The 14,191-nt window shown below is 40.1% G+C and overlaps 1 pseudogene; it reads left to right on the top strand.

Moving 5' to 3' along the window:
- The first annotated feature begins 1,303 nt into the window (after nt 1–1,303).
- LOC101970405 (RNA exonuclease 5 pseudogene) lies at nt 1,304–3,573 on the top strand (annotated as a pseudogene).
- Nucleotides 3,574–14,191: the final 10,618 nt, after the last annotated feature.

Raw genomic sequence — 14,191 nt, 5'->3', positions numbered from 1 at the left:
CCAGTGGCACCTTTCCTATGGCCTCTTCAGAGGGGTCTCGTGTCAAAGCAACCAGCTTTGGGTTTTTATCAAGTTGTAGTGGGATTAGTATTTGTATTTGCCTTCCCCGTTTCCCTTTCCTTTACTCTTGCTGCCCTGGAGTTGCAACTTCTAATAACCAACCTGTTCACATAGAAGCTTTGCCAGAGACTATGGTTTCTAGGATTAAGACATTAGTATTTGCCGAGTTCATCTCATGTTGGAACGAAAAACTATTTTCTCCTTTGATCATCAACTTTCACCACTGGATTTCTTTAAGATGAGAATGGGCAGGACAGCTAATCCATGGTATTAGGGTAAGAATAGTTCAAGTTCTTGGGATATTTAAATCTTAAAAGCTTAAAGGCACCAATTTTCAAATTCTGGGACTGATGTGATAACTTCAGGGAAAATAAGTTTGATATTCCCTTCCTGCACGAGAGGGGGCCTTTCTCTTTGAGGCCTGTTGGAAGTGGCTTCCTTCTACATACTAAGGACAGAATCTCTCAATTCTACTTGCTCTGCAGGAGGCTGATGAATTCCAATCAAGAAAGCATAACCTTGTCTGTTCTTCTTTAAGTGCAATCACTTGAGTACAATTTCAATATAGTAAATATTGATCAGTACAACCCACATCAATAGATGTTGGAGTCAGTAATTTTTCAGGGTATGAAGTATTGCTGAAAGTGACAGTTTAGTAGGTATCTCCAGGATTTAGAATATCTGGAAGAAAAGTCCTATAGCAGACACTTTTGTACCCCTATCATAGCCCCTTAGTCAACATTAACTAACCACTATTTTATGGTGCTTTGCAACTTATAAATAGCTGCTAAAAAGGCAAATATGCCAAGTTACCATGTGCTGTTCTACTCATAGTTTCCATGATTTATTAGGATATTTAATACTTTAAGATCTGAGCTCATTTTTCCTTTTAATCTCTGCTACCATAAGACTTCTTGCTTTTGATGCGTTTTTATTGTTATTGACATCAATGTGCCACACTTGAGCTCCAGGGCACACTTGAGAGCACGTATCCTTCCTCTACAATGGAAAGCTTGGTGTGCAGGGAGCAAGGAAGAGAACTATTACTAGAATCATTTTCTCCTTTGCTAGCAAAGCAATAAACCATCCTTTTTCCTTCTCAAGACCATTTTCTCTTGCTGGATTGGCATCAAGACAGGGACAGCTTTCCACACCAGGGACAGCTTTCCACACCAGGGACAGCTTTCCAACAGCGTTCCACGACAAGAACAGCGTTCCACGACAAGGACTAAAGTACAGGATCATGGAGCCAGAGAAGGAGAAGACCGGGAGGCTCCCCAGGGAGAGCAGCCAGAGGAGATGGTCCCCGACTGGCTAATGAGGATGCCCGAGGTAAAGATATCCCATTCGAATCTCGTGGACAGGCAGCCCGAGCCCAAGAAAGCCCAGTTGTCTGGCATTGTAATGGCTGAAAACTGTGAAGTAACCCATGAACAGCTATGTGAGTTGCTCCAATATGCAGTTATGGGTCAACCTGTTATTGAGAGACCTAGGTGGTACCAGCTTCTTTACCAAAACCAACTGAGAATAGTGGTTGTCATCCTTCAATGGATGAGTCAACTACACTTCTACAGATTCTATTTGGAGTTTGGATTTCCCCGAAAAGCCTTCGAACAAATTCCGCTTGCTTCCTCCATCATCTAATTTTCTAGCTGATATTTTTGGGCTACCAAATCAAACAGCTGGATATCTGCCTAAGACCATGGAAGGATCTTTACCGTCTACCAGTACAAAACCCAATGTCAACCTGCAGAATGACCCTATCATTCAGAAGTATGGCTCTCAGAAAGTGGGCTTGCTGCGATACCTTCTGACAGGAGGAAATGAAAACATTTGACTTTCCATTACAAGGTTCTCCTGACTGTACCAAATGTAATGGATCTGTAACAAAGTTTTCAGAGAACAGCCCTCTTTGGGCTGGATGGTGAAATGTGCATCACGTCGAAGGGGAGGGAACTAACACACATCTCACTGGTTGCTGAAGGAGGCTCATGTCTTACGGATGACTTGGTCAAACCCGATGAGGAGATCTAGACTACGCCACCTGCTATTCAGGAATCACGGAGGAGATGCTTAAGCCGGTGACGACAAAATTGAAAGACGTTCAGAGGCGGTTAAAAGCACTGCTTCCTCCTGATGCAGTGTTAGTAGGTCATTCCTTAGACATTAATCTCCGAACATTGAACATGATACATCCATATGTTATCGATACCTCATTGCTTTATGCCAGAGAGTGGGGCAGAAGACTCAAGCTAAAGTTCTTAGCCAAAGCTGTTTGGGGGAAGGACATTCAGTGTTCGGAAAGGGATGATCATGATGCCACAGAGGATGCTACAGCGACCCTTGAATTGGCTCAATATTTCCTCAAGTATGGCCCAAAGAAGATTGTAGAACTCAATCTGGAGGCGCTGTGGAGAGCCCAAGAAATGTAAGAGAAAAGTTCCAGGACACATACAAAGGTGCATCAGAAGCTCCTTTTTGTATCTGAGAGACAGATGATATTGAACTCCCTTCTCCTGAAGATTGTGAAACTATTAAGTGCCTTTCCAACAGGGAGGTCTTTGAGCAGGCCAGAAGGCAAGTCCGCCTGTACCCCTTCAGCATTATTCGGTTCTCTTTTGAGCCCTTTTCACCTCTCCTCACTGAGGCAATGAACAAAAGGATGTGGATCAAGTGGACAGAGACGTCAACTATCTATGCTGGACCTTTGAGCAAAGATTGTAACCTAAGTGCTCTGAAGAGGCTGTTTAGGAGCTTTGGCCCCGTTGGTACAATGACTGCTGTTCAAGACGCATCAGCCTCATCTCTATGCAGTATGAAGTCCTGGAAGCTGCCCAGCTGGCCATCAAGTCCTTGAATGGCGTTCTTGTGGAAGGTGTAAACAAAGGTACAGAGACCTGTGATAGAACTCACTCGATTGTGACACACTCCTTAAGGAGCTGGGACGAGATTCTGAGAACCGAGATACTATTCATCTGTCTGGAGTTAGTAAAAATTTCTTAGGACATACTCAGGAACTACTGAACCTCTTTGGTGGCCAGAAAGCTTTGATTGTGCCTCCAGATGCTAAAAGCGGAAGACAGGAAAAATATTGTTTCCTGAAATTCAAAACTTTTGGCAATGCCCAGAGGGCCCTCCATGTCCTCACAGGCAAGGACTGGAAGCTGAAAGGCAGGCAAGCCCTAACCCCCAGGCACCTCCACGCGTGGCTTAGGAGCTCACCACTTGAATCAAGAAGGCCTGCAGGTCTCAGTTAGACCTCCTTCCTCAGACCAGGAGACCTTGCAGAACTTAAAGGCGGACAAAGATTGCAGCCGGACAATTGGAAGGCTCTAACCAAAGCCTGAGCCCGGGTACCCTTTGCATCATCCTCCTGCCAGGAACCACTAGCCCTCATGGATCTCTCTGGCCTAGGACTCATGGGAATAAAAGATGAAGAGGAGGAAAGCACCAGCCCAAGCATGGGTTTGTGAATCGGCTCACCACTTGCCGTTTCTTATCCTTCCTGGGTGAAGGTGGAGAAGACGGTCAGGCTTCAGCTTCTCCAAAGACTGCTGGGCCTCTTCATTCAGTAGACAGCTTTGTGGGGGAAGTTGGTGTACCGGCTAATGGGTCTAATCCATTTACATGGCATGCACAAGTTTTCAATAAATGCCTAAAATTCAAGCCTTCCTCATCTTAAGACAGGGTGAGGGGGGGGGAAACAAAAAAAGATGCCACACTGTGCCCCATGAGTCTGTACAATTACTATGTGCCAATTTAAAATATATATATGATTAAAGTAAAATGGAGAGGAAACAATTTATAATTAACCCCCCCCAAAAGAGAACTATTACTTAGAATTAATGTCCCACACTGTAGTCTATTTATGGATATGATAAAATTTTAAAGTTATCTTTCCCACAGGTTTCTTCCCTAATATTTATGTAAAAAGAGGTGCTTCAGTATTTGATATAAATAGACAAAGGAGAAATGAGAATCAAGTACTAACACATTAGGAAAAACTAAAAAAAAAAAAAGGCTATATGAATTAGGTATTCTAAATCCTGAGATCATTGGTATGTACCCTGGTGAAGACACTGGCCTCTAAGAGTGGCTAGTATTGTTTTTTTTTTTTTAAAGCTATTCCCACAAAACATAAGTCTGGTAGTTTCATTTAATTCAGTGTTTTATGCTGAAACTTTTTACATTGAGAAATAAGCCAAACTCAGAAGGTCAAGGGTCATATGTTCTCTCTTGTGTTAGCTAGAGGGGGTGGGGAGAAAATTAAAAAGTGAAATTTTTTTCCTACCAGAGGGTGGTAGGAATAGGGAAAGGGGAGTATTGGTGTGTGATATCAGCCAAATTATATTGTTACATATTCATACCTGCACACAATGTAACAATAAATCCCATCATTAAGTACAACCGTAATGCATCCAGAGATTTTAAAAAAGGGAAAAACCAAACTCCATTTGATGCAAGTTGTGAATAAGTGATGGAATTGTTAAAAGAAAAGATGTGGCTTGGAAAATGGGGAGAGAAACAGGCAGGAAGGAAACTGGGATGAACAAATGGGTAAAAAAAAAAAAAAAATTTCCTGCAAGGGTTCTTTCCACTCCAGATGTTGGCATGATGACAGGAATTCAAGAGAATGAGAAATCAGAGATAAAGATTATGGTTAAACTTAACCAGCTGTATGAGTTATGATTCTCTGGTGTCAAGCAAACCAACTTCAATTTTTTTCAGAAAAGGGGGGAAATGTTGAACAGACTCTAAGAATCAAGCTGGGCCTCAGAAAGTAAGAACTGGAGCTTGGCCAGTTGCCAGAACTCTTCTGTTTCTATGTCTATGGATCATTTTCCTCTGCTGTCCTAGGCTCTTGGCAGAACACAGCCACCCTGCACTTATTACATGTTATATTTCTAGCTATCCACTCAAACTGACAACTACAAGTCCTTGGAGAAGATATGACTGATTCTCTCTAGGTCAGGTGGGGTCTGTACAACCTCAGCTAGTGCCAGGAAGACAGAATTGTGTGATTAAAAATACGACTTCCAAGAGCTCAGTGAAAATGGGAAGAAAAGTTCATGAGAAAAATCACATACTAAGCATACATCCCAGGTACCTAGTATAGTGCCCAATCCAGAAAGAGTTGATATAGGATGACTTGATATCGCTCTGGTTTGCAGGAGTCTCTGGTGATTACTAAGGTCAGCAGTGGGATTTCTGTCTATTCTAGCCCCGTGTGGGAGTTTGCATTACCTCCAGTTGTACTAATGGGTACCCTGGAAGAAGCAGAATGTTGACAGGCAACCTCAATGATCACAAAGTATGTGCAAGGCTCAAAATGGTGTTTTAGAAGTAGCCAATAGATATCTTCAAATTATGAAGTCAGCTTTCAGTAAATACTGTGAGAAAATTTTAACTTTAACCTAAAAAAATTAAATACTTTGGAAGATCCAGTTTTCCAGATCTAGCAAGATAGCATGAAACAGTGGGAAGAACTTGGATTTGAAATGAATGAGCCACACTTGGGAGTTCCGAGTTAATTTAGGCAAGCTCTGATTCTCCTTTTTAATTAAGAAAGCTAGTGGAAGATTAAGTTCTTTGACATCACTACATGACTGTGAGGATCAATTGAATTGGCATAATAGCAGATGGGGAATAAGAGCTCAATACAAGTGTTAGTAATTACTCAGAAATTGGAAGACAAATGTTCATGTAAGGTATCCAGGGGGAAGACTCACTTTAGCTAGCAGCCACTCTAGCTAGATGCTCTAGGAGTAGGGATGGGGGGAATCCAGCTGGATGGTGAGCGCTCCAACAACAGGGATAGCCAAGGGCCAACTTAGAAACTTTCCCTTCTAAGAATATTCCTTAATTATCAAGCAAGTCTCTTTGCAGAATTTTTGGAGACACCAAACCAGTTAGAAACTTTCAAACTTGTGTATTGTAGATGGGATCAGCTTGGTCACAAGCCTGAGGACTCGCAAAGCAACCCCTTAGTGTGGGTATACAGAATTCTGTTCCAAAGATTCAACTTGGGAGGGGTAGGAAGGTGGGGCCCTGAAAGGTACAAAAGAATACCCAGTGTCCCTGGACCAATTATGCTCGGAAGACTGTGGGTAGGGTGATGTCCTAGAAATGAGTGCTTGGGGATTTTTGGAGATGTACATCTGTTTGATGGAGGTCAGCAGGCCAATGCAGGAATATTCAAGCACAAACAGGCTTGTGGCTGGAAAGACAGAGCCTTACCTAGGAAAATCTTGCTAGTTTCAGCTTTTCGAGGAACTATTTGGACTTCTTCAGATAAACCCTTTAAGCCCTCAGAACACCCACATTTCTTAGAGCTTAATAGAGACCTCAGGATCCTTGCTTAAAAGACAAAATAATTGAAACAGAACTTGAGCGGTTCTTAGTCCAGCAGAGCATTCTATGGTTCTTTGACTAGTCTTCTGACCAGAAATATTGTTTTATCTGAGGGTATTTGTCTCAGTACCCTCAGTTATATAAGGCCATAAGGCTCTTCTAGCAGGACTCCTAGGATACTCTTGTGCTTCACCTTAGATCTTTTGTAACATGAAGCAGTGAGGACATGAGCGGTTTAAGAATTGTACATATCAGGATAGTTGGTGGATGAACTAGTCAACGGATAGGAATGGGCCTGTAAGTATAGTCTCATTTTTCGAGGAAGGAGGCAGGGAAGATTAAGGCAGGATAAGAACTGGGGAAGAAAGGATAATGTTTAGAATAAAGGCTTAAAAATCCATTGTGAGCCCAAAGGGGAATCCCACTCTTTTTGCATGAACCTAGTTCCTCTTTTAGATATTTGGGAGGATGGTATAATTAGCCTAGGAGACTGAGCAACTTCAAGGCATTTGGAAGTCCCCTCTAGCCCCCATTTTAAAAAGGAGCCTCTTAATTTGGTTCAGAGTCCTGACCACAAATGTGCTGAATCAGGCCCTGGCCGCCTTCGGTCTGCCAGCAGGAATGGGACTCTTGGAGGTAGCACTTAACAGTAAGCCTAATTCACTTTCTGGTAAGGAAAACAAAGGGAATGACCCTAAATTTTGGACTGCACAAGCATGTTCAGATGACTGTCAACTGCTGATTGCATTCATTTCTGCCTCAATCATTATCACCTCTTCCCTAATTAAGAAGGCTGTATCCTCAAAAAGAACTCAGGCTGAACTAATATCAGATGCAATGATAGTCAGACGGAAAGCTCCTAGAAAGAACCTGGCTTGAATTACTACCTAAGTATTTAAGATTGTATTGACATCTTAACATCACAGTCTATCCCTTATGGGGCCATTTTGGGTCTGGGAAGTTGGAGACTGCCCCTGGGATAAAGGAATGTTAGTGCCTCCAGAGCCCTTTGATTACCAACATTACCTGCCTACATGGGCCCTTCCAGAAGATTGTTAATGAAGCACCCCCTGAACAGACAAGGAGCTGCTAGTTAGTGTCCCCTAGGCTGCAGCTCTCTCCCTAGCCTGATCACTCCACCGTGGAGTTTCCAGCCCACCTGAATTTCATGTCTGCTTTTTCTATTTCTGTGAGGAACGTCATCGAGATTTTGATTGGAATTGCATTAAGTCTAAATAGTGCTTTTGATAGTACGGTCATTTTAACAATATGAATTCTGCTTACCCAAGAAAAAGGGAGATCTTTCCATCTTCTAAGGTCTTTTTTTTCCTCTAGCGTTCTATAGTTTTCATTGTAGAGGTCTATTTACTTCTTTCATTGATTCAAGTATTTTATTTATTCGTTTTTTTTTTTTGAGGCTATTGTATATGGGGTAGTTTTCCTCATTTACCTTTCAGAGGATTTGTCACTGATATAAATCAAAGGTATTTCTGTATAATTATTTTATATCCTGCTACTTTGCTGAATTCATTTATTAGTTCTAGAAGTTTTCTTGTGGACTTTTGGGTCTTATAGGTATAGAATCATTGTCAAGAAGTAATGCCGATTTGAGTTCTTTTCCTATCGGTATCCCTTTAGTTTCTCTCTTCTAATTGCTCTGGCTGGAGTTTCAAGAACTATGTTAAGTAGAAGTCGTGAAAGAAGGCATCCCTAACTTGTTTCAGTTGAGAGATGATTTCAATTTTTCTCCATTTAGAATGTTATTGGCCTGGGGCTTAGCATAGATAGTCTTTACAATGTTGAGATGTTCCTGTTATACCTAATTTTTCCATTGTTTTGAACATAAAGGGGTGCTGTATTTTGTCAAATGCTTTTTCCAAGTCTATTGAGATGGTCATATGATTCTTATCTTTAAGTCTATTGATGTGGTGAATTGCATTCATTGATTTCTGTATGTTGAACCAAACTTGCATCCCTGGAGTGAATCCCACTTGATCATGGTACACAATCTTTCTGATGTGTTTTTGTATTCGATTTGCCAGAATTGAGAATTTTTGCATCTCTTCATTAGAGATTGATTTGAAGCTTTCTTTCTTTGGTTTGTCTGTCTGGTTTTGGAATCAGGACGATATTGGCCTCATGAGTTCAGAAGTGTTCCCTCTATCTCACAAGATAATTTGAGGAGTATTGGTATTAGTTCTTTAAAGGTCTTGCAAAACTCAGCTGTGTATCCATCTGGTCCTGGGCTTTTCTTGGTAGGCTTCTGATGACATCTATTTCATTGCTTGAAATAGATCTGTTTAACTTGTGTATATCATCCTGATTCAGTTTGGGCAACCTATGCCTGTAAAAATTTGTCAATGCCTTTGATATTTTCTATTTTATTGAAGTAGAAGTTTTCAAAATTTCTAATTGTCTTCTGCATTTCTGTAGTGTCTGTTGTGATACTACTAACATCCATGATAAAAGGAAATTTGAGTTCTCCTTTTCTTCATTAGCATGGCTAAAAGTTGATCAATTCTCTTTTCAAAGGACCAACTTTCAGTTGTCAATTTTAATTGTTTCTTTTGTTTCAATTTCATTGATTTCAGCTCTGATTTTAATTATTTTCTGTCTTCTGCTTTTAGGGATTGATTTGTTTTTTTTATAGTGCTTTGAGATGAAAAAGTAACATAGATGACCTAATATTACTTCTTTTAAGGAATGAACTCCATGCAGTGAATTTTCCTTTTTGTATTGCCATAGTGTCTCAGATTTATATGTTGTGTTCTTATTTACCTCTAAGAATTTTTTAATGTCCTTGATGTCTTCTGCAACCCATTGTTCACTCAATAGCATATTATTTAGTCTCTAGGCTTGGAGTAGCTTCTATTTTTTATTTTACCATTGATTTCTAATTTCATTCCATTATGATTGGATAGAATGCAGGGTATTATCTCTACTTTTGTGTATTTGCTGAGAGTTGCTTTATGGCTTCATATATGGTCTATTTTAGAGAAGGATCCATATGCTGCTGAGAAGTATATTTGCTTGTTGAAGGATAAAATATTCTACATATGTCAGTTAAGTCCGATTTATTGATTGTGTTATTGAGTTCTATAGTTTTCATTCAGCTTTTGTTTGGAAGATGGATCCAGTTGTGAAAGAGGTGTGTTAAAGGTCACCCAGAATTGTGTTGTGGTCTATTTGGCTCTTGAACTTAAGATTTTGTTTGATGAATGTAGATGCTCCATTGTTCAGGTCATATATTTATAATTATTATGTCTTGTTGATGTATGGTTCCCTTGAGCAGTATGAAATGTTCTTTATCCCTTTTGATAAACTTAGGCTTAACACTTTATTTGATATGAGGATGGAGACTTCAGCCTGCTTCCACAGTCCATGTGAGTGATGTTTTTTCCCAACCTTTCACCTTTAGTCTATGGATGTCTTTTCCTACGAGTATCTTGGAAACAGCATATCGAGGTTTTTTTTTTTTTTTTTTTTTTTTTTTTTTTTTTAAATCCAATCTGCTAGTCTATGTCTTTTGATTGGTGAATTTAGGCCATTAACATTCTGGGTTATTATTGAGAGATGATTGGTATTCCTATCCATTTTTGTTTATTTTTGGTGTTTTACTTGGCTTGGTTTCTCCTTTGATTAGTTTCTGTCAGTGTCTGCCAATTTTCTTTGTTTTTCATTTCCTCTTCATAGAAAGTTTTGCTGAGAATGTTCTGTAGTGCAGGCTTTCTAGTTGTAAATTCTTTTAACTTTTGTTTATCATGGAAGGTTTTTTTCATCTCAGATCTGAAGCTTAATTTTGCTGGATATAGGATTCTCAGTTGTCATCCATTCTCTTTCAGAGCTTGGTGTAAGTTATTCCAGGACCTCCTAGCTTTGAGAGTCTGTACTGAGAAAATCAGCTGGATGTAAATTCGCTTCCCCCCATCCATAATCTGATTATTTCTGATAGCCTTTAAGAGTCTATCCTTATTCTGTATGTTAGACATTTTTATATAATGTGCCTTGGTGTGGGGTCTGTTGTAATTTTGAACATTTGGGGCTCTGTAAGCCTCTTGTATTTGATTTTCTATTTCATTCTTTATATTTGGGAAATTCTCATTTCATTGAGGAGATTATGCATTCCTTTTGTTTGTATCTCACACCTTCATCTATCCTGATAAATCTTCAGGTTTGATCTTTTCATGTTATCCCATAGTTCTTGGAAGTTATGTTCAGGGTTTCTTAACACCTTTGCATGGTCAACTGTAGTTTCAAGATTATCTATCTTAATTGCCTGAGGTTCTGTCTTCCAAGTGATCTAGATTGTTGAGGTACTTTCCATTGGATTTTTAACAGTTTGTCTTCATTTTGAGGGATTCTGCTTGATTTGTTTTTCAGAGTCTCTGCCTCTTTGAGGTGATCTTTTACTTCCCATATCTTCTGATTTCATTTCTGACACAGTGCTTTGCTTTGCAGATAACTGTATACATTCTAAACTTTTGACATTTCTTTCACTGTGGTGTCAATGGATTCTGCTATTAGAATAACTTGGTTGGTCTGGAACAATTTGTTTCCTTGCTTTATATTGTTTGTGTGTATCCATCTATCAAGCATGGATCTGGAGGCAGTAGAGTTTCTATCCTGTGGACTTTAGTGTCCCTAAAGGTTTCCAGTACCTCCTTTAGGGGAGAGACATAATAACCACTACTAATGCAAACATTTATAGTATTTAACCAAATAGTACCTACTATGACATCTACAATGTTAGTAACTAATATTTCTATTGTGATAATCTAATAAGAACAGCAAGTTTGCAAAAGTGTTTATAACTTCAAATGGCAGATGGGAGAGAGCAGAAGTGATATGATATGACTGAGGGTGAAGGAGGAAAAAAGTGAACAGAGTGGCTGTCAGCAAAAGAAAAGAGACTCAAGGGAAACAGGAGAAAAAAGTAAAATTTAAAAAGAAAAAATAAATGCAATAATCAAACACCCTAGTTCACAAAAAAATCATGGAAAAAATAATCACTGGCTTTAGAGATGCTAGAAATGAAAAATGAATGTGAATGTATAGGTTTCCATGTACCATTAAAGGTCAATTAAACAGAAGAATTTTAAAACTAATCTTGATGAAAAAAGAATTCCTTCTGTTGGAGTTCAAGAGATTCTCAGTTTCTCTTAGCAGTTTAGGTTCAGTCATCTGGAGTGTGATGCTCCACCCTTTGGATTGCTGGAGTGAAAGGGGTAATCCCATAGGTTGGGTTTCTGGAGGAAGGGTTTAGGCTTAAGTGGGCTCCAGCTCTTTGCCAAGTGCCAATTGGTCTGGAGATTTTAAATCAGTTCACCTTGAGCACCCAGTATTTACTGATCCACGCTGGAAGACTGTACCCCAGGGATCTCCCCTGGGTTCCTCTGGTGAGGGACCAGATTCTTAGTTGCCTACATTATCTTCACATCCCATGTTTCCTGGTCTATGCTTCAGTCTTCAAACAATTTCTCCCACCCTCATCCTTCCAAGTTCCTGGCCAGGTGCGATTCCCAGCTAGTCCTGCAAGCAGTCAGATTGGAGGGCAAGGGGTAAAGCCAGGTGGGTTTCCACAACCAAAACCTCTCCCCATATTTGATTTTCTGCTGGTCACTTAAGCACACTATCATGCAGTGCATTTACTGGGTTGGCATTTCGGGTCAAACTCGGGTTTGCCAGGACTTGTCCCTCTCAGCTACTGGCAAAATGGTTCCTTCCTTTGTCCTCCACATGCCACCAGAAGAGATGATGGCTTCTTTCCATACAATGGATATCGTACAGTGCATCTTTCAGGTTTGCAGGGCAATATCCTTGATCTCTAAATGCTCCATACTCAGACTCTCCTCAGGCCTCCAAAAATGCAGTTTCCTTTTATTCCCTTCTCTCTAGTATGCTCAGAGGGACCACTCTGGCTGGCCCTTCCAGGCCAGCCAAGGCAGAGCTCCTACGCTGGAGATTTCTTCCTTTTTCCATTTCCCAAGTCCCCAATCTGCTTTAAATGTCCAGTTTTAAATTCCAGTAAAATCCCCCCACTTTGTTTACCCACCCTGCTGAGAAGCTGCCTATCTGCTTTGTTGGTTTCACTCCCATGGAACAGCCAGCAAAGTGACTTCCTTTATTCCACCATCTAGAAAAACTTCAGAGTCTGGTAAATCTTTACGAGTCCAGTGACTGGGGATATTCTGGAATTCCTACTCCTCATGCCACCAGGAAGTATGCATAACATTTGGTAAGCCTCGATTCCTAAGAAGCTATACTCAGGGAATCCTACTCTGACCCATTTGTTGGTTGATCCAGAAATCAATGTTCCATAGAGGAACTGGAGAGACAGAGGGCTTTGAAATGCTGGATATGGCTCTTCATTCTACTGCCATGTAAGCAGGGCCAGTACTAACAGGGAATACTAGAAACGTCAGGCAGTCATTACTGCAGTGACCTTCAAACAATAAGAAATAGAAATGGATAGATGAATATCCATTTTGCAGCCTCTCAATAGACAATTCAAAGTGTCCTTATAGTTCTTTAAGGGTCTCCAATGGGACTGAACCCCAGTTAACAAAGTAGTAATTAAAGCATCTTTTGGTCTTATTTTTGTTGTACTTTTCTTCATTGTGCCTGCTTGGGTCTCTTCCAAAATAAACAAGAGCACCCAAATCTATGTCTCAGAGTCTCCTTTCAGAGAAACCCAATCTAAGACAAGGTTCACTATAGATGGAATTTGGTGAGGAAGAAGGAAATGGAATGAGGAGGTTGAGCAGGTTAAGAGCCAGATCATGTGGGATTTATTGTACATTAAAAATTTGTATTTTGTTCTATGGACAATGGTATAAAGTAGAAGGATGGCATGAATAAATTACAGTTTCTAAAAAAAAGATCATGTTAGTTGTTCTGAAGAGGATTATTTAAGAGACTAACAAGGTTTTGGATAGAATAAGGAGGGATAATTGTGCTTATGTGGGAAAGGTGGCAGTGAAATGGGCTGACTCTAGGTATTTGAGTTTGAGACTACAGTATTTTCTAAGGAGCAAGGAAAAATGAGGAAAAAATGGTGAGGAAAAAATGATGGTGCCATTTCCTGAAATGAAGATGGACACATGCTTCAAATTTCAGATGAGATCATTCTTCCTTGCTCTTGATCCTCTATGCCTAATAAGGTCTAGGATCCAAGTGCTTTTTGTCAGATTGGGTAGGTGGAGTATTAGAGTTCAGGGGACACTAGAATTTCCTTCACATGTTGGGAAGATAAATAGGCTGGGGAAAATGCAGTTCTGTCATTCTAGGCACTATGAACATTATTGCCTTCCCTAGCTTCATTTTATTATATAACATTGCAGTCATTTTTATCTTTAGGAAACTGTCTTGACTCAAGTTACATCACACAGGCTGCTGGATGTTCATATTCTAAGAAAATAATTCCAAATTAAGCCATTTTCTCATGCAGGAGAAGAATCAACTTCCTGGACAGCACAGGATACCCAAAGGAGACAGAAGATGGCTTATGCCTCATTAAGCCTGCATGTCAGGTGACACAGGAGGATGGTCCAGAAGACATTGCTTTCTAGACAAAACAGAAATACTTCAGGAAGTCTGCCCTTCAACACCCCAGTTAGGTCCAATGGAGTAGGAGATTCCAAGAGCTATGCTTGTCCAAACTTTACTCAAGAAAGGAATAGCTTCCTTTAAAATGCTGGAAAAAGCAACAGTTTATTCAACAAGAGTAGAAATTCTAGAGCCTTAGATCTAAGTGTTATGAGTCACAAGAAATGTAGCTTTT

Source organism: Ictidomys tridecemlineatus, chromosome 9 (genome assembly GCF_052094955.1).
Source record: "Ictidomys tridecemlineatus isolate mIctTri1 chromosome 9, mIctTri1.hap1, whole genome shotgun sequence".
Taxonomy (NCBI): domain Eukaryota; kingdom Metazoa; phylum Chordata; class Mammalia; order Rodentia; family Sciuridae; genus Ictidomys; species Ictidomys tridecemlineatus.
Note: the sequence above shows the minus strand (reverse complement) of the source record. Positions and strands in the feature narration are given on the sequence as shown.